At 41.6% G+C, this 19909-nt stretch overlaps 1 protein-coding gene across 1 annotated transcript in view; it reads right to left on the bottom strand.

The window, feature by feature from the left end:
- Positions 1-1167: 1167 nt before the first annotated feature.
- The window catches only part of Faxc (failed axon connections homolog, metaxin like GST domain containing), a 102323-nt gene continuing 83581 nt past the window's right edge, over positions 1168-19909 (bottom strand). The window contains exon 7 of the transcript XR_003836479.1: positions 1168-1188. The gene's annotated coding sequence lies outside the window, so the exon portion shown is untranslated. The remainder of the gene's footprint in view (positions 1189-19909) is intronic.

Raw genomic sequence — 19909 nt, 5'->3', positions numbered from 1 at the left:
GAGTGACAGAATATGGTGCGAAGAGCTGAGAGCTCATGCCTCAAACACAACGAGGAAACAGATGGCGTGCACTGGAGATGGTGAGGGGCTTTTGAATCCTCATGTAGACCCCAGTGACGCACCTCCTCCAACAGAGCCACGCCACCTAATCCTTCCCAATCGTCTCCTACCCAGGCACTAAGTAAGCATTAAAGTACCCAAGGTTATGGGTGAACTGACATCTCGTTCTAACCACCCCCATCAAAAGTTGTACACATTTGTAAAAATAATAAATAAATAAATTTCTTTTTTAAAAAAAATGAAAGTTGCCCTCATCTGTCAAGTGTGCCATAATTCCTGCACCTTTGCCATTGGTGGGCTTTTCCTTGTTGTTAATAAATGTAAATCAGAGGCTCACTTCTTTTTTAACTAACCATTCCATTTGTTTACATCTCAAATGATATCCCACTTCCCAGTTACCCCCTCCCCCAACCTCCCACCCCACATCTGTCCTCCCCCATCCCTTTTGCCTGTATGAGAGTGCTCCCCCACCCAACCACACTCTCCCACCCCACGGCTCCAACATCCCCCTACACTGGGGCATCAAACCTCCCTGGGACCAAGGGCCTCCTCTCCTGTTGCAGTTGGGCAAGGCCAACCTCAGAGGTTCACTTTTCATTGGCATTTCTTTGATTACTAGCAAGACTAAATATTTGTCATATGCTTTTTAGGTATTTGTTAAATAGTTTAAAACCTTTATTTTATATTTAGGTATTCATCTTTTCCCTATTAATTTGCAAAATTTTCTAATTGGTCTACCACATCTATTACCAATATAACTCCCAGGTTATCGTTAGGGTAATTTGCTTGGCATTAGTTCCCATTAATATACCATGTGAATGCACTCTGAGTCAGAAGAAAGAAACATTCTTCTTATACATGGGCAGGGCCATCGGTCCCTGTGGTGTTTTGAATGAACATGGGCCTCATATGCTCACAGGGAGCATATTATTAGGAGGTGTGGCCTGGTTGGAGGAAGTATGTCACTTGAGTTGGGCTTAGAGGCTTCAGAAGCTCAAGCCAGGCCCAGGGTCTCACTTGCTCTTCCTGCAGCCTCCAGATCCAGATAAAGAACTCTTGGGTCCTTCTCCAGAACCATGTCCGCCTGCATGCCGTCATGTTCCTCACCAAAAAGAGAATGGATTGAACCTATAAAACAGTAAATTATGTGGATTGTAAACTGTCCCAATTAAATGGATTATTTTTTTTCCTTTATAAGAGTTGCTGTGGACATTGTCTCTCTTTACAGCAATAGAATCCTAATTAAGACAGTCCCATCAGAAATTATTTGAGCAACACTATTTGCCATGCACGGATACAGATAGTGATGCTGTAGGTCAAACACATGATCCACAAAGACTGAAAGGGAGAGAAACGCAGCTGAAACTCTGCCTATACAAACTGACTTCCTATCAATGTACCAGGCAGTGTGCAAAGGGAGGTCTTTGTAAAAGGCCGGAAAGTAAATATTTTAGGTCCTAGAGACTTAAGTTGTTATCAGCTTTACTCAATCCTGACCTGGTAGCCACAGAAAATACATAAACAAAGATGGAGAGGATTCCCAGTCTATAAAGTGTTTGCCTTGTAAGAATAACTCGCATCCCCAGAACCCACATTTTTAAAACCCCAGGAGTGGGGAGGTAGAGACATGTGGATCACTGGGGCTCACCAACCAGCCAGAACAGACTACTTGACACATTGCAGGTTAGTGAGATACCCTGTCTCAAAAAAAGTTTGCTTTGAGACTGTGTCTCCTAGTATTGTCAGAAGCTACACCCATAAAATCCTACCAACATGAAATGAACAAGGGCAAAAATAGATGTGTGTGCTAAGATTCTAGGGTGTAGATAGTGAAGGAGAGATACAGCAAACCTACCCTGAACATGAAACAAAAGACGATAAACAGAACTACAAGAGGCAGCTGGACTGATAGATACAACACCAACATCTGGGATCACATCACCTCTCCACCTTCCTTGAATCTGCTAAGGGATTTGCACCTAAGAACATCACTGCTGTACCACAGTCTGAATCCCTCTTGTCCCTGTCCTTGTTTGGGGCTCTGGGACTGCTATGTGTTCATTAAATTTTGAGATAGAAAGGAAGTTCCATTACAGGCTGAAGAGGAGTCTAAAATCTTCACTCTGGAGTTTGATGTTATATTTCAAATTATTTTATTTCAACTCAGAGTGAAGGCAGCCCAGAGGAGTTAGCTACATAATTGCTCTTTTAACAGTCCTGGCCACCCTTTGCACATTTAATTATTCCATAATTACTCATACTTACCACCCAGTGTGGAAATTATATGTGGATTATCGATCTTTATGACGAATATAAAAGAAAAGTCGTCATTATGCACTGTACCTAGAAGGTCTCTTTCTCTTGGAAGGAGGACAAACAGCTCTTTCTAGGCACTGAGGATACTTGAGGACAGGCCCAGAGACCAAAAATACCACAAAGGTAAACCTGGAGAACTCAAGAGGACAGGCACAAAATTCTTCCCACTTCTCAATGACTCTTACCACAAGTCACACGTGCCCCCATGAGATGCCCAGTAACTCGCTTGGAAGAGTCTTAAGACCCAACTTTTGAGTCAAAAGTTCTCCAGCATGCTTTCTGTCCCTATCAGTCCCAATTCAGGACCCACTGTCACATTCTAAAGAAAGCTTGAACTTTAAATGTGTTGAACAAACCATGACCAGACCCCAAGTCAATTCTGACATCACTTAACCTGACCCTTAAATCTTTATTCAAGCTTTTAGCATCTTTAGAATCACAGCTCTTCAACTTAATGGGAAAGGGACTCAATAACAATTAATAGGTAAATCCACACTTAACACCCACATCCTGTGGGTTTGCCCATCATGAATCCTACAGCAGCCAAAAATCATGCCAGAAAAGGAAAGGGCAAGAGCTATTTATGGCTGTTGCTGCCACTCATGATGGTTGATTTTGTGTTCCTGGCTTCCCATAACACTAAAGTTTTACTGTGTTGTACAGAACACTTTGAGGAGAGGATGTTTTGTGTAGAACAGAGAGAGATGGCTCCTTAAGAAAAAACTCAAGACTTGAGGGGCAGTAGAGGCATACACAACCAAGGAACAGTTAATACTCCAGATCAAAGGGAAAGTTTTATGGGTTATTTTGTTGTTGTTGTTGTTGTTGTTGCTGCTGCTGTAGGTCATAGTGTTAGTGGTGTCTGTCTGTTTGTTTGTTTGCTTGTTTTTTTGGACTATGACAACATATTTAATTTATTCTCTGGATTTTATAGACTGGAATGGTCTAGGATAGCCATGTGGAAGCCCAGGTAAAAGGTGGGATGATTTGGTTGGGGGAGGGTGCTTTGTGATAAAATAAGAAGCCAGCATTCTCAACATGCACACACAAGTCCAAAGATGTACTGAATGAAATTAAAGAGGCAAAACAGTGAGGATCCTGGGACGCGTGCTATGGGTTTGAGGTACCTGCCTATGTATAAGCAGCAAGCATGATCCAACGTTTGCCTCTGTAACAGAAATCTGGACCTTAGACTCTCAGTTTTTAAAATGGGGGTTGCAATGGTATCTGCCTCACAGTACTGCTCCTGGAATAAATGAGTATCCCTATATATAACTTTAAACAGGAGTTTCGAATACGTTCCAGGAATGAGTGAGTTGGGATTTTATTATTTTTGGTAATATTCCATCATCCCTGCTATGGGGTTTTATGACCTTTGAATATGGCTATGATGGCATGTTTAATTTATTATCTAGATTTTTATAGACTAAAATAAGCATGATCCTCTTTACTCCCAGCAGTTAGAGACCTGATTCCTGATTGTACTCTTAAGAGAAAGAAGGCATGGGGCAGAACAAAAGGCCCTGGATGGGAGCCTTTATACATTGTCCCCAAGCACAAAGCCTGCTTCTTCGACAGCCTTCCCCTGGCACTCGGATCCGAGAGTCTTCTTCCATTGGGGTCCAAATACAGTGACTGAGATGGACATCCTATGAAGCAAATCGGAAACTTTTTCTAAAAGGGAAACAGGCTGAACTTCCACCGTATAAATATTACTAGATGGCCTCAGGCTCAGATGCCATTCACAAACTCTTCTAACTGCACGCTTGCAATTTATGACATTTAACAGTGCCCCTGGAGAGAGCTCCAGTCCTGCACACACTCCAGAGCCAAATATTAGCCTCCTTGTATTAATGAGGCCAGGGCAGAGAAGAGGAAGAAGAAAGATCATTTGAGTGATTTTGCTTGTTAACTCTCAACTCTAGTCTCTCTCCTCCTCATCTCCTCCCTCCTAGGATGCCTCTTTCCCTCAAGTTCCAGAGAAAACATGGGAAGCTCTCAAACCAGGAATTCAATGTGCCCTGCCACCAAGCATCAGTGCCTGGACCAAGGTCTATCACATCACTACAGAAATCCTAAGCTGTACACATAGCCTAGGACCCAGGTAAAAAGGGAAGGTAGAAGGGAGGAGACAGACACAGTGCAGGCTAAGTTGGCACTGGCCTCTCTCAGTCTACATCCATCCATTTCTCATCCCAGCCCCCTGAGAAGCAGTAGAAGCCATTCTTGGGTTCACATCAAGGGAAGACCTGGTCTTGAGTACATGATTCTTTGGGTAAGGACCATCCTCAGACAGGCTACTGCTCGTTAGAATCAACCCTTTGTCCACATCCTTCACTCTGCCCTTCTCTTGGACAGGACAGTTTTATACGCATGCGTGTTGTGTAGTAAAAATGAGGGGGAGATTAACATAACTGTGTCATACATAACATTTAAAACCAAAAGCAATTTTTATTTTTATACCAAAAAGTTATTCTTCACTTATTTAAAATTTATTTTTTTATTAAGCACCTGAATTTCATGTCAACCCTGGTAAGGCCTCAGGTAACTGCCTCTGAATGGAACACTCAATTGCTTCAATGTTCTCCAAGCCTTTGTGTATTTGTGTGTCCGTGTGTGTGTGTGCCCACATGTATGGACTCATATACATATATGTATACCTGCATATGGAGGCAGGAGGTCAGTACTGGGTTTCTTTCTTGAGACAGAGGTTCTCACTAAACTCAGCACACCAATTCAGATTGCCTAACTGGACATCAAGCCCCGGGGTTCTTATTTATGACTTCATATCTGCCTGGCTTTTGTGTGGGTCCTGGGGTTAAATTCATGTCTGCATGCTTAGGCAGCAGGTATTTCACCAGATGAACCATCTCTCCAGCCCCTCCACTGCCACCTCTCCTCTTTGGAGACAGGGTCTCATGAACCCATGCTGTCTTACGACTCTCTATGTAGTCAAGAATGATCTTGAACTCCTGATCCCCCTGCCTCTACCCCCAAGTTCTGGGACTATAGGTGTATACCCCCACACCTGGCTCATTTCATTCTTTTAACATCCTTTAGTATTTTAATGCAAGAAATTGAACCCAAGGTCTTATACATGCTAAGTAAGTGTCCTGCCAACGAGATACATTCCCAGCTCTCAAACCATTTGGAACACAAAGGACTTGTGTTGAAAGAAAGCTCACCCTGATGCATCAAGTAACAAGTAGATCAGAGCCAAGCGGTTCTGGCCAAGTCAGAGGTAACCCAAAACTCCTCCTCCTATTCATTTTTAAAGAGTTTATCCATTTGTTTTGTGTTATGTGTATGAACTTTTTACCTGCATATACATACATGCATCACGTTCGTGCCTGTGCAAACACTCTACAGAAGCCAGAAGACACTAGGACTGCAGTTACATGATTGCCATCTACTATGCTGATGCTAGGACCAAATCCAGATCCTCTGCAAGAACAGCAAGTGCTCTTAACCACTGAGCCATCCCTCCAACAGCACCCACCCATGTAAATTTGCTGTGCACAGGTCTGCCCTGGATTCTGACGAGAAACCATGGAAGCTCCACACAACTTCAGGCTACTTGTATCTGTTTGCCCTGCCAATAGAATTCTTGACATGTATGCTGTTGTGAGCAATCAGGAACTCATCTCGGACAACCCAGGTCATAATCCCAACTCCCACACCCAAAGACACAGGATAGACCCCTGCCCTGCGTGCTTGTATCATGGAGATGAACTGCCATACACAAGAGCATCTGACAGTGGATATGAACTACTTAGTTGACCTTGGAGCTAATAGCAGTCTCCTGGTACTGGTTTAATAATAAAAATAATATATTCATGAAATATTTTTATCAAATTAAAAAAAAACCCACAAACATCTTTTGCCTCACAAAAGAATACACTATTGCCTGATCCTATTTGCACAAAATTCCACAAAGATCCAAAATCATCTGAGATATCAAAAGCCAGGTGAGTTGCTGCAAAGGGATAGAAGAGAAAGGCAATGCCTCAATGGGTCACAGGAGGCATTGGAAATAACGGATGGGTTCACAGTTTTGCTTAGGAAGATGGCATCATACTCGTATACATACATCAAGCTTATAAAATTGTAATCTTTAAATATGAAAACTTGCTAAATATCATTTATATACTAATAAAGCTGTTAGCAATAAATGATCATCAAATATTAAAAAGTCATATGCAAGCATGATTATCATTGTTAGGTATAAAACAATGAAACTAGCAATAACCCTTGAGATTAATGATTGACATTTTTTCCTTAGAGTAGACGGAGGAAATCAAATTTGTTTAGCCCTGTATATGGCCAAGGCTCACGCAGTGTAAGTGTCTCAGCCATGCAAAGGAGTATGAATGTTGTCTAAGCCAACCTTCTTTCAAATGGACCTCTCACTTCTCTCCCATCACTAAATCCAAGTCCTCTAGGTTGTCCCCCAGCACATGTCCCATCTGTTCCCTCAGTTCTCTTCCTCCACTATCCTCGACTTTCCCAAGCATCCTGAATCTTGTCTGGCCACAGAAACCCCTGCTGGATCCCACAACTCTAATCTCATTCATTTCCAGTCTATGATCCACAGGGCAGGGAGACTCTTTGCAATGTCATTTGATCATATTACTTCACTGGGGAGATGGCTCAGTGAGTAACATGTACAAGTATGAGGACCTGAATTTCCATCCTCATTACCCACATAAAATCAAGGTTGATAGCGTATACCTGTTCACAGTCAGGAGGAAGGGAGAGTGGATCACAGGGCCTTGCTGGCCAGCCAATCTAGTGAAATTGCAAGCTTCATTCATATCTCTAGCTTCCATGAGTGTACACAAAGGCAAGTACATTTGCACATACACATGCATGCATAGAACAGAAAAGGGAAGATAGAGCCTTTCTATCTTCAATTCCCATTGAGCTTAGAAAAAGACCCCAAATCTCTATCTTGGCCTACAAAATTCATGTCAGCTGACCCCTACGGATCTATCCAGCTTTAGTCACTACCACCCTAGTTTTCTAGGCCTTGTGTTTCCCACAAGTCTATTCCTCTGTCTTGAATATCTGCTAGCCCCCTCTCTAACCAACTGTTTGGGGGGTGGTGTCATCTTCACAGAAACATTGATTTCTCTGAGTTTAGTTAATTCCTCAGATAAGATCCAGTCTCCACATTTTAAACCTCCAATGCATCACATCTTCTCTTTTGGTATTTGTATAATACCTATCTTTCTTCCTTAAAAAAAAAAAAACAAGAATTATATAAACAATCCACCTCTGGGTATTCACCCCCAGAGTTTCATGTATAGTAAGTTGCTGAAGAATGAATTATTGCATACACTGTTCTATTGTGACTCATGTAAAGCCTTTCCAAGTCTTTAAAATGTTAACAAAATGCTCCAAATCTACATGAAACTTTAGAAGTGATCCTTGATTATATGAAGTAGGATAACTGTGTAGTTTGAATGCCATTTGCTGTATCAATTCCACACATGGGAAGTTATCTTTCAAACAGATCCACATCTGAGTACAAGAATAATACAGAAAATAATAATAAGATGGATACATTAAGGAAAATGGGTTGCTAATATATTGTCACATATAAAGGTAATAAATCCAATGTTTTATAAAATTTGGTTTAAAAAGTTCACTGGGGGGGGGGTGGCAAACACACACTAAATTGCTATATATTCAGAATACAGACTTGTTCTAAACTACCCAGGCATATTTTTTGCCACTTGAAAAATGAGCCAGAGAGAAGGTTTAAGAAAACAAATATATACTGACTTATTGGCATCAATAGAGACAGTGGATCTAGATATGTCTGTAATTTGCTCCATCCTCCTTTAATCCTTGGTTTTGCTAATGAGATGGCAGGTGTTCTTTTGGTGGTGGTGGTGGTGGTGGTGTTTTAGTTTGGTTTGGTTTGGTTTGAGTTTGGGGTTTTGTAGAAAATACTGACCACCGATGTCTGCTAACATGAAAAGGTGCAGAGGTAGCTTGGGCTTACTGCCATCATCCTCCCCACTAAACTTCCACCTTGCTGATGCTCTGTCCAGTCCTACAGGGGCAGCTGGTCTTCAAACATTACCTTGAGCACAAATTCACACTTGTGTAGCCTCTCTAGAAGGCAACTTTACAGTGAGCATAATAAGTCTTCAAAACGTGTATTTCTTATGACACACAGTGAGTGCACTGACGGATAGTCTTTTTGATGAATTGGATTTCTCATTGTAAGTGAATATATTTCCTTTCCAATCTTAATCCTCATAATCTTTGATTCACCATCTCTACTTATAAAACAGATTCTAAAAGAAGTCTTACATACAGAACAAAGGTTTATAGAGAACAATGTTCATATAAAAGCCGAAAAGGTAGAATGTCCAAAGAGATAATGCTGATGTTAGGATGTGTCTGAAGAACCAAATTTTAAGCAGTAATCTTAAAAGCTGTTGCACATGTATGATTTTAAATTACTTAGGATTACATGAAAAGCTACAGTTTGTATTTCTGATTCCACTTTATTATATTTAATATAACTTAGAAATGATCCATTAAAACTAACTTGGATTTGAGAAGGAAACTGATACAAGACAGCCCAGAGTTAGGCATGTGAAGAGCTACAGTGACAGATCATTCCTGTTATTTGGCTAAAGTAATACTAGTACATGCAATATACATCACTAAGCATATCTCCAGTCATATCAAATATCCCTCACATCCTGGCTACTACAGGCCTTGTGAATTGCTTACACAAAATCTTCCAATAAGTAGCCTCAGAATCATGCCCCTGAGGCAGTCAAGAAGACAAGAATGCCTGTAGAATTAGATGAAGCTACCCTACAGGCAACTATGGTTTCCCAGACCTATTACCTGAAGTCAGGCTCACTACAGCCCCCACATAACTAACTGAGAATATTCCCTCTTTAAAATGAATATTCGGTGTGTCCCCCAGGACTCACTTATAACCAAGGGAGAATCGTTTTGTATTGTCTCTTGGTTCCTGCATTAGTAACTAAAAAACAACTCCTCACTTCACTGGGCAACTATCCCCAAACTACTTGTTTCACCAAGTAACCTGTCTCAATCTCATTCTTGATAATTGGGTTAAAATATTTTATCAGTAGGATGAACATTTAGAAAGTATTGCTTACTTAGTTTAATATAAAAAGAACAAAAACTATACTACACTCGGAAGCAGTGTAGCATTGTGAGAAAGGTTCTCCTTTGAAGTAACAGAGCCCAGAGTTCAAATCTGGTCTGACCCTATTTGGAAGTACTTGACCTGCACAGACCCCCCCAATTCCCTCCTAAAATAATGATAGAGTACCACTTTGTAAGCAGCCTGGATTCATCCCTTGCTTGCGTGATGTACTCTGGGAGCTTAATCAACTGCTTATGAATGAATGGCTAAAATTGTCAGCAGTGTGCCCTTTAATGTCTATGCATGCTCCAACAACTTTGCATATGGAAATATCTTGGCATCTTGACAAAATGCAAATTCTGATTCAGAAAGAACAAAATGAGGCTTGAGAGTGCCAACAAGCTACCAGTAACTCCCCACTGCTGGCCCACAGACCAAGCTCTCCTTGGTGAGGCCTTACATCAGGGGTTTCAAACATCACTAGTTTGAGATCAACTAAGGAACATTTAAAAACATATGATGGGGGCTGGCGAGATGGCTCAGCAGGTAATAAGTAGATAAGTCTGACAAAGATCAGTGACCATAACCATACATAACATATAACATACTTTGGTGCTATTCCATAATAAATAGCATACATCATTCTATAATACAGAACACAAAGAACGGCAGCAGTCTGCAGACAGGTCCTAAGTAAACAATTACTTTTTAAAGCAGAAGAAACTAAACCAATCAGAGCCCACACCAAATTTGGAGTTTTTTAAACATCATATATTACTACTTAAAGTGAATGTATGTGAAATATTTTTGAAAAGTGTGTGTGTGTGTATGTTTGTCTGTGTGTGTCTGTCTGTCTGTCTGTCTGTGTTTATATGCTTAAGGGTGCTTCCTCAAGTGTGCTCTAATACATAGTACATATAGGAAGGAATTCATCTTACCTTGTTACCTGAAATAAATGCTTGAGGTTCTTTAACTCTATATTCTCATATCCTAGAGAGAGTGGGCGCACAGGACACAATAGAGAAAATGTCCAGCATTTTCAAACATTATCATTCAGATGTGAAGGGACATGCAGTTCAGAAGACAAAGATAAGATGATAGAGGGGGAGGGCAGAGTGGGCAGTGCAATCCAGCCTAAAGCTGGCATGCAGGCCACAGACTGACTGAGAGAAGCATTTCATTGGAAATCAAGTGAGTTGCTGCAGAGTTAAGGAAGGAGGACTGGAGATAACAGGACTGTCTTCCAGCCACCTCATCTAAAGTCTGCCCAGAGGACCATCCAGTGCTCATTTACAGCACTCTGTCTAGACACAATGAAGAGTGCCCACTACACCTCTGGGATCTACTTGTCTTCAAATACCTTCAGTGTAACACTTGTCTAGAACGTCACCCTTATTCAAATAATCTTCCTCCAAATGTACTTATTTCCCCTCCCTTCAATGTTTCATATTTGACCACTTCACTAAGTTTAGTACTTCGGTTGCACTTGGACCAATTTATTATTCATGCCCTTATTTTACTAGATTTTCATATCACCAAATGTCTTTTCCTACTCCCATAAACAAAATAGATGTATTAAATTTCTTAAGATTTTCAACATTTTCCTTCATTTTATTGTTTTGAGAATATCTATAACTTCACAAGGAAGAACTTTAAAGAGTGTGATGATTTGCAAAACTTACACAGTCACCTGTTGAGTCATCTGAAGACAGAGAACAGAACAATTCACTCTCTAGTTCACTTATTCCTTGAAGTGAATTGGTATGACAATTTTTTACCTTGTTTTTTTTCCCATTCGTAGAAGTCTTTAAAATATGAGATATTTTAACAAAATGATACAAAATGTCTTGGGATATAATATTAAAATTCATCAAGACAAAACTAGAGTGGGAATAATAAGAACTAGATATACACCTGAGAAGTAATTTGNACATACTGAAATAATGTCTTCATGTTTACATTAATTTGATGCTGTGTCTTAATAAAAAGTTAAAGAAATGTCATGGAGTTATAATAGTAATTGGATTTAAATGTTAGCTAAACATTTCACGATAATGATCAAAGTGGTTTTTAAAATACCTGAAAACTGAATGCAGAGTTCTGTCACATGTAAGCAAACAAGTTACAGTGAAGGGACAACACAGTAGGGAAGCTAGAAAGAATTGACACTGAAAAAGCAAGCACCATGTCGGATGCTCTCAACAGAGTTTAAAGGCAGGCCTTATTACAATCACAAAAAGGAAAGCCATGTTGCCACGGGTGAAGTGATCTCTGAAGAACAAAGTCATAGAAGATGAATGCCAGCCATATCCACTCACTCATTAACTCATTGATGGATGAAAAAATGCATGGAAGGATACATGGGTGAATACATGGATGGATACATGGATGAATGCATGGGCAGATTCATAGATGAATGCATGGGCAGATACATGGGTGAATGCATGGGTAGATACATGGATGAATGCATGGGCAGATACATGGGTGAATGCATGGGCAGATACATGGGTGAATGCATGGGCAGATACATGGGTGAATGCATGGGCAGATACATGGATGAATGCATGGGCAGATACATGGGTGAATGCATGGATAGATACATGGATGAATGCATGGGCAGATACATGGGTGAATGTATGACCATATTCATGGGTGAATGCTTGACCATATTCATGGGTGAGTGCATGAACAGATGCATGAGTGAATGCATGAACAGATGCATGGGTGAATGCATTGGCAGATGGATGGGTGAACTTCTGAGTGGGAAACAAAATGAGAAATCGTGTTATCTACCAAGGCAGAAAATCAGGAAACATGTGGGATGTAAGAGACTCAGTCTCCACATCAGCAGAAGGGAGAAAGTTTCCCAGGCAGAAAGAGACTAGAGAGAGTCCAGTAAGAGCACAGTTCCTCTGACATCAGTGGGAGGAGAGGTCCTTGATCCTGTGGAGATTTGATGCCTCAGGGTAGGGGGATGCTGGAGTGAATGGGGGAGCATCCTCATAGAGGCAAAGGGGAGCAGGGAGAGGGCAGATGGGATGGAGAGTTGTGGAGGGGTAACCAGGAAGGGGAATATCATTTGAGATGTAAACAAATGGAATGATTAATTAAAAATTTAAATAATAAAATATTTATTTTAAATTTAAAGAAGAGAGCAGAGCTCCTAATGCTGGAAGAACTAAGCTAAGTTTAAGATTGCTGAAAGAAAATCTTATGCATAAGCAAATAATACAAAAACTAAAAAGAAAATAACCACAAATGTGTCTTTTTCTACAAGGTGAAAACAGTAAATGTGTCTTTAGTTCCCATTGAGTGACATTTTCTAGGAAGACATGAGCAAACTTTTCTTCATTCCAGATAGGACACCAACAGTGTACAAAAAAAAAAAAAAAATGCTTCCATCTAAGTCCACCTTAGTGAATGAATGAGCTCATTAGGATTATAGACAGGAGCATGGGTGACTTTAAGGCAGCTGCATCATACAAAATCCTACCCTAGCATGGATGACAATTGGCAAAAAAACCTCTCTCTAAGGATCCTTGCACAGTTTGTAGACGTTCAGCCAACTACAGAGTCTCTCTCTGTGAGCACCCGACTCGCCAGCAAGAAAGACACCACAACAGGATCCTTCTGCACACGTTTATTGTGAGAGCTTGATTGCAGAGGCGAGCCCCAGAACTGGCGCTGCTTATATAGGCCTAGGAGAGGCGTGTCTACACCCGATTGGTTATGCTTTCAGTACCTCATTTGCATGCCTCGGGCCAGGCAGTGACTCGGCAAAAAACTCTACTGCACATGCGCACATTGGTTGTTTACCCAAACTTATGGGTGGTGGCCAGCGGTAGCCAACGCCATCTTGTAATGGCGTATGTGGCTTCCCACATCTCTCCCCATTGATTGTTACTGCTCATGTAGCCTTGGAGAGGGGACGTGTGAAACTCACCTTTTACCTAGGGCACAGTGTGAGGTCTTCTAGGGACTGTCCCCTACTTCAGTTATCAGAATTGGGACATGATATCAGGACTGGACTCACACCAAGAACCCATCTGGTACAAATCCTTAAACCCCTTAAATCTATGTCTGGAGGTAGAAGTAGACCTGGTTTGTTCAGGAAGACCTATCCTGCAGGAAAAGAAATATAACATAAAATAAGATAAACTAGAAACCAGACAGTTGGGAAGAAAACAGGTTTCTAATGATGCCACTTAAAAGGGAACTGAGCATAAACATCAAGTCCCAGGGACCATTGCAACAGTCATGTAGACACAGCCATTCCACAAATACCTTATGAAGGAGCAGTGTGAATGCCTGTGGAGTCCCAATTACACTGGCCCTACTAACATAGTAACACATGTTCATCTGGGCATCAGCCTTCCCTAACTTCCTCTCTGTGTTATAAGGCCTATCCTAGGCATCTGTCAAAAAGAGAGTTCCTAAAGGAACAGACATGAATGCCAAGACTGATCAGAGATTGCACAAAAATCTCCAAGGATTTCCGTTTCCAAACCCCAAGCATAGACCATTTTGCCCTAGCAATAGGTAGGGTGAAATATTGATGGTGATTTATATTGTTTCTGGTTTGTTTGTTTGTTTTCTGAGGTAGAGGCTTGCTATATATCCTAGGCTGGCCTCAAATTTGGGATGGATCCTTCTACCTCAGTCTTCTGAGGCTGGGGTTAGGGACAGGTCACCGAGAGACAAAGACTTATCATTAGGAAAATAAATTCCCTACTTGGGGACAAGAAGCCTGCCCACATGTGCATAGGGTACTTCCTTTTCTAGCTCAGGTCCACGCCTCTGATACCCTTATCCAGGTCCCCAGTAGCTGAGTCATGAGACTCAGTAGCCAGACAATGAGGAAGTCATGAGATGGTGCCCCAACATGCAAGAGGTTTGCTCATATGGAATGCAGCCCCTCTCCCAATCCGTCAGCTGTTTGTTTGAAAAGCCTTCCCCACATCAGTATTCTGAAGGGTCCCTCCAATGCTCGGTGGCATTGAGGTTGAGCGGTTGTTTTGGTTTTAGTCCATTCCGTATGCTTAGCCCCCAGCGTTGCCTGCAGCCGCTTGCACTTGCTTAAGAGGATCATTTGCTACTGATGTTGGCTCCAAGCATCCGCAAGATGAGATGGTGCTGCCTTTGCTTAGCAAATAAGCCCCGTCTCAAAGAAAGGAGACGAGCTGCCTTGCAAGCCAACGTTCCTAGAAAAGGCTTAAGAAGGAATGCTTGTTTTTCCAGAACCAGGGTCTGTGATAGCTCAGCCCACACTTGTGAGGCACGCTGCGGCAGCATCCTTACCCTCGAGGCAGTCTATAGAACTAAGAAAGTGAAAGATAGGCATCCCCGAAAGTCTGCCTCCTGACAGTTGAGGAAAACAAAAGACAGGAGACAGATCAAGTGTGGATGTTCTGACAGAAGAGAAAGGCCTTTCTTTAGTATCCACTCTACCCTGTGCCTTCCACACCTCCGCAATCTGCCTGCGGCCCCAGATACCCTCTCCTTCACCTGCTTTCTCCAAGTCACTTGAGCAGGCCGTTTGTCCAGTCACGTGAGTCTGGCAGCTCACAAACAGGGAGAACTCCAGCTCCATGGAATCTGGTGCTCTGGCCCTCACAAGCACGAGCACATGCGCATGTGTGCACACACATGCTCATATACAGATTCGCAAATTAAAATGTTTTAAAAAATCATATACTGGTCTCATAGAGAACCTAAATTCACCCCCCAAAATCCACATCAGACACCTCACAACTCCCTGTAACTCTAGATCCAGAGGATCCAAGGCATTCTTCTGGTCTCTTGGGGCAACTTCACTCATGTGCACATAACCCTACACAGACAAATATGCATGGACATAATTTTAAAACTAAAAATAATTTAAAAAAAAAATAGTGTCCATAAGAAGCTAGCAAGGTAGCTCAGTGATTAAGCGTTCTGTCTGCTCTTTCAAAGGACCTGGGCTTGATTCCCAGATTCCCTCAGGCTAGCTCACCAGCTGCATCTCCAGCTCCACAAGATCTAATACCTTCCTCTGGCCTCCTTGGTCACTGCATGCACATGTGAACTTAAATCCATGAAGACAAAACATTCACAAAAACTATACATATACACATACATACATACATACATACATACATACATACATACATACGTACATACATACATACATGTATGTATGTATGTAGGTTATAGTTTCTTATGTTGAAGCCTGGCAAGTCATGATGAAACAACTTTATTGTATTAGCCTGAATTTATACTCCTTCTTTATTCTACTCCTTCTCCTTCTATCCCCATCCCCATCTCTGAATCCCTTAAGAGAAAAAAGGTTTGGTGAACAAGACAGAGGAGCAAAAGGAGATAGACAGGGTTGGAGGTGAAGGCCCGCTAGGTCATTTTGGGTGCTGTTAAAGTCAGTTGTACCAACAGATTCTCCCAATGCCACTGTGGGAGAAGTTAGAGACCTCTTCTCTTTGCGCCTGTTTCTTCCACTGGGCAGTGAGAATGAGAAATCTATTTTCATGTCAGCTGAGGGAAATGCATTATGTGGAGGTTACACAAAGCCAAGAATGATGTGGACATACAATAGTGGGAGAAGTTTTCATTGTTTTGTCCCCTAGAGGATCAAGGTATCAGCAGTGTGTGTGCTACTGTTGCTTTTCTGTACCTGGCTACCATAAGTACCCCATGCTGCTCAGCACTACCGAATTTGGCATATGCAGAAGTTCACCAAGCCAGTCTGACCGTCTTCAAGTTTGGCTCCCAAAGAACAGGCAAAAGCCACGTGCTCTGATGAAGGCTGGACAGGGGACAAAGTGTGTTTTGTCATCAGAGAAAGCAGACCTTAAAACTCAACTGGAAATGAAACAGTAGTTCCTTTATAAGCCAGCCACAGGGGCAGAGGCCTGTATCCATTCTCCCAGAAGACAGATAGAGGAGGATCACAAGTTCAAGGCTTCATAGTGAGACTCTGTCTCAAAACAGTTTAAAGGCCTGGGACATAGCTCAGTGATATCGTGCTTGCCTTGCATACATAAAGCCCCAAGTTCAATCCTCGGGACAGAAAGTTCTCATAGAGTTCACAGGATCTCTTTCCATTTCATAACATTTCTAGTATTTGCAATTACCAGCTGGCTTCGGAGACCTGTGTTGTAATTTTAAGGACAGACTATCTCAATATTTCTTGACCCACCTGAAACCATGTAAGTGCCCAAGAAAATCCTGGACTCCATAAGATTGACAGACTAATTTTCTGAACCAAAGTAGTTTGCATAGGCTTTGGATAAGATCTGAAATCATGTTTCCTTGTCTAAGCTAGACCACGATAAAGGAAGGAGATACAGTATTAGTTTTCCATGGCATGGTTCACCTCAGTGTAAGACTGAAGGAAACCATTATCTGGTAAATGAGTGTAAAATCAAGACTTTCTGTACAACAGAGGCATCACTCCACAGTTCATAAAGTTCGAGAGTAACTGCTATAAAACAAAGACAACCAAGCGGGCTCAAATGCTATCATTGTAGACCCTAACTGCCATCTCCCAGATACTGATGGACAAGATGTGATAAAAGGAGATACTGTCTGTCTGAACAGGGGCTGGGGTTGGCTGGGGGCATTTCCCTCCTGTTACTGCCTGTCAATAGCTCTAACCATTAAGGAGGCCCAGCAATCTTGGGTGGAGACACAGAACTTTGCTTAGCTCCAATAAAGGCCAGTGATCTGAAGCTCCAATACTGAGTGAGCCATTTGAGCCCCAGTTCAGTCTGGACTCTTCCAGCTATCTCTGGCTGTACTTCCTTCATCCCTTCAATAAAATTCTTCTCCTCAACCATATCCTAGAGAGATAATGTCCTCATCTTTATTCCCCCAGATGGGCAGTGTTGTCTAGGGAGGTCTAGGAGCTCATACTAGAAGTGGCAGTAACCACCCAGAACATGGACTTCTCACTATATTTGCCTGGGAAATAAAAACCACAACATTTCAGGAAAATGAGATTAAGTAACAACGTTAAGTGAGGGGTCTTCTTTGGTGTGTTCAAGAATTTCTTATTTTTGTTGACAGTTTGGGGGTTCCTTAAACAAATTTCGGATAACAGAAACATCTGTTCACAATCTCAAAGTTGCTTCAAACTTTAGAAAGTTCCCTACTTCCTTCTGAGACTATCTGCGGGAGGCCGCCAAGGGAAATGGAATCCTAACACACTAGGATAAGATTGAATGAGAGGCTTAAAGAAACAAGACCCTGTTTGCTGTATGGATCAGCACCACCTCTGAATATCCCGGTCTCTCATGCCCTCCTTTCTGCAAGATTCTTCTAGGACAGGAGGTATCTGCATATAACACCTGAGACCTTGTTAAGGATGGAGATTGTCAGGCCTATAAGAATCTTATAAGAATCTACATTTTATCAGGATCACTGAGCAAGGATCTCCTCACACAAAAATGTCTGAGATTTCAGTTCCAGACAACAGCCTCCCCATTCCTAAATCTCTCACCGTTTATTAACACCCTGAAAGCTTTTCTTAGTGAGCTTATCACAATTTCAGTTCGCAAGTTTTTCCTGTCACAATTGGCCTCATCTCCCACAGTATGTGAAGCTGTATCTATGTAGGAAGATCTTACTTTTTTGCTTTTCTGTTTTATATTGTAGGGGCTTATCTAGATTTTATATTATATGGGCTTATCTAGGTTTCCTCCCATCCCCTTTTTCTTATAGCGGCTCACACCACATTCATGGTTGTTGGGCTCTGTAGCAGGTGCTACGGTTAAGAGGTCAGAATGCAGGACCCATCCTCCAGCAGATGCAATGTCCTGGGGCTAGTGTCTGTCTTTCCATTTGTCCCAACAGTGGACTTGCTGTTCCTTTTCCAAGAGCCAACAGCTGAGACAAGAGCTCTACCAAAAACAAAACATGATAATCTCATGGAGATTAAATTCCAGCTGTGTCACATGACAGAAAAGAAGGCAACTCTTCAAGGTTATTTGTTGAAGAGCCACTGTCTCCAGATTCACGAGAGGAAAGTCTTAACATTTGCAGTGAAGAACATTGGCTCCCTCAGAACTGAATAATCTTAGCAACCTCTCTGGCTTCAAATTAGCACTTTATCCATAGTTGTCAATAACCAAGGAAAGGACACAAGCCAAAACACACATCAGGTGTGGGGAGATTGCTCCATGGGAAATATTGCTTACTGTATAAGCGTGAGGGTGTGGGTTCGAATCCCAAGGACCCAGATAAAAAACCAGGCATGGTTAAGTGCACACCAGTAACACCAGCATAGGGAGAAGAAAGCAGAGACAGAAGTGCCACTCAGGCTTGCTGGTCACCATCCTAGCTATAGGGAGAGGCACTGTCTCAGGGAATGAAATGGAGTGATAAAATATGCCAGATGTCGTCCTCTGGCATGCACACAGGCCACACACACACACATATGCATACATCATACATAGACACATAAATACACACAAAGCACACATCACAATAAGATCAACCAAAATTAGGGGAGCAAATAAAGTAATTAGGGTATGTCTATATGAAATTTAATATTTTCATTTAAAATTATAATTATGAAAAATGGTGTTGTCATGGTAAATTCTCGTACTTTGTTCTTCCTAATTGAGCAATGCGAACACACAACTTGAGGCTTTCTGTGCCCACTTCCTTATCGATCATCAGGAACAACAGCATTGTGCTCATTAGCTTTAAGACATGTGGGTTGGTTTTATTTTCACTATCTCTGCAAAATCATAACTTAGGATGATTTCTAGTTAATTAGTAGTGTTTTTCCTTTGCCTCTTACCATATATAAAATGCATCTTAGAACCTACCATACTTTAGGCTTAACAGCAAGGTACGTTCTAACTCTAAGTTGTGCTGAGATGGACAATGAGCCCATTTATATGGTTAGCATATAATTGTAATAATAATAATAACAACAACAACAAAGGGATAATATAAGTGGATAAACTAAGAACTGTGGTACATAAAGACAGACAGCAATTAGCAATGTATAACTGTTATCAGATGAGGGTACTACTACATGCATGTGAACAACCTCTACCGGAATAATCACCTACATGCTAGGGTAGGCCAAATGGCACTAACAAACAAGCAATCCCAAAACACGCAAACACACTTCTCTCTTTCTTTTCATGTCTGCGCTTCATATACTGAAACCTTTTCCATCCACCAAAGCAGGGCTTTTAGCCCTGATTCCATATCACAAGGAAATCTTTACAAAATGCCAATACCTGGAATTCCACTTTCCTCCCTCTCAAATACACACACACACACCTACCTCGCATACACACACACACACACACACACACACACACACACACACACACACAGAGAGAGAGAGAGAGAGAGAGAGAATTCTCAAAGTCTATCTGT

This window comes from Mus caroli, chromosome 4 (assembly GCF_900094665.2).
Source record: "Mus caroli chromosome 4, CAROLI_EIJ_v1.1, whole genome shotgun sequence".
Lineage (NCBI taxonomy): Eukaryota > Metazoa > Chordata > Mammalia > Rodentia > Muridae > Mus > Mus caroli.
The sequence above is the reverse complement of the archived record's forward strand: the minus strand, read 5'-3'. Positions and strand labels throughout refer to the sequence as shown.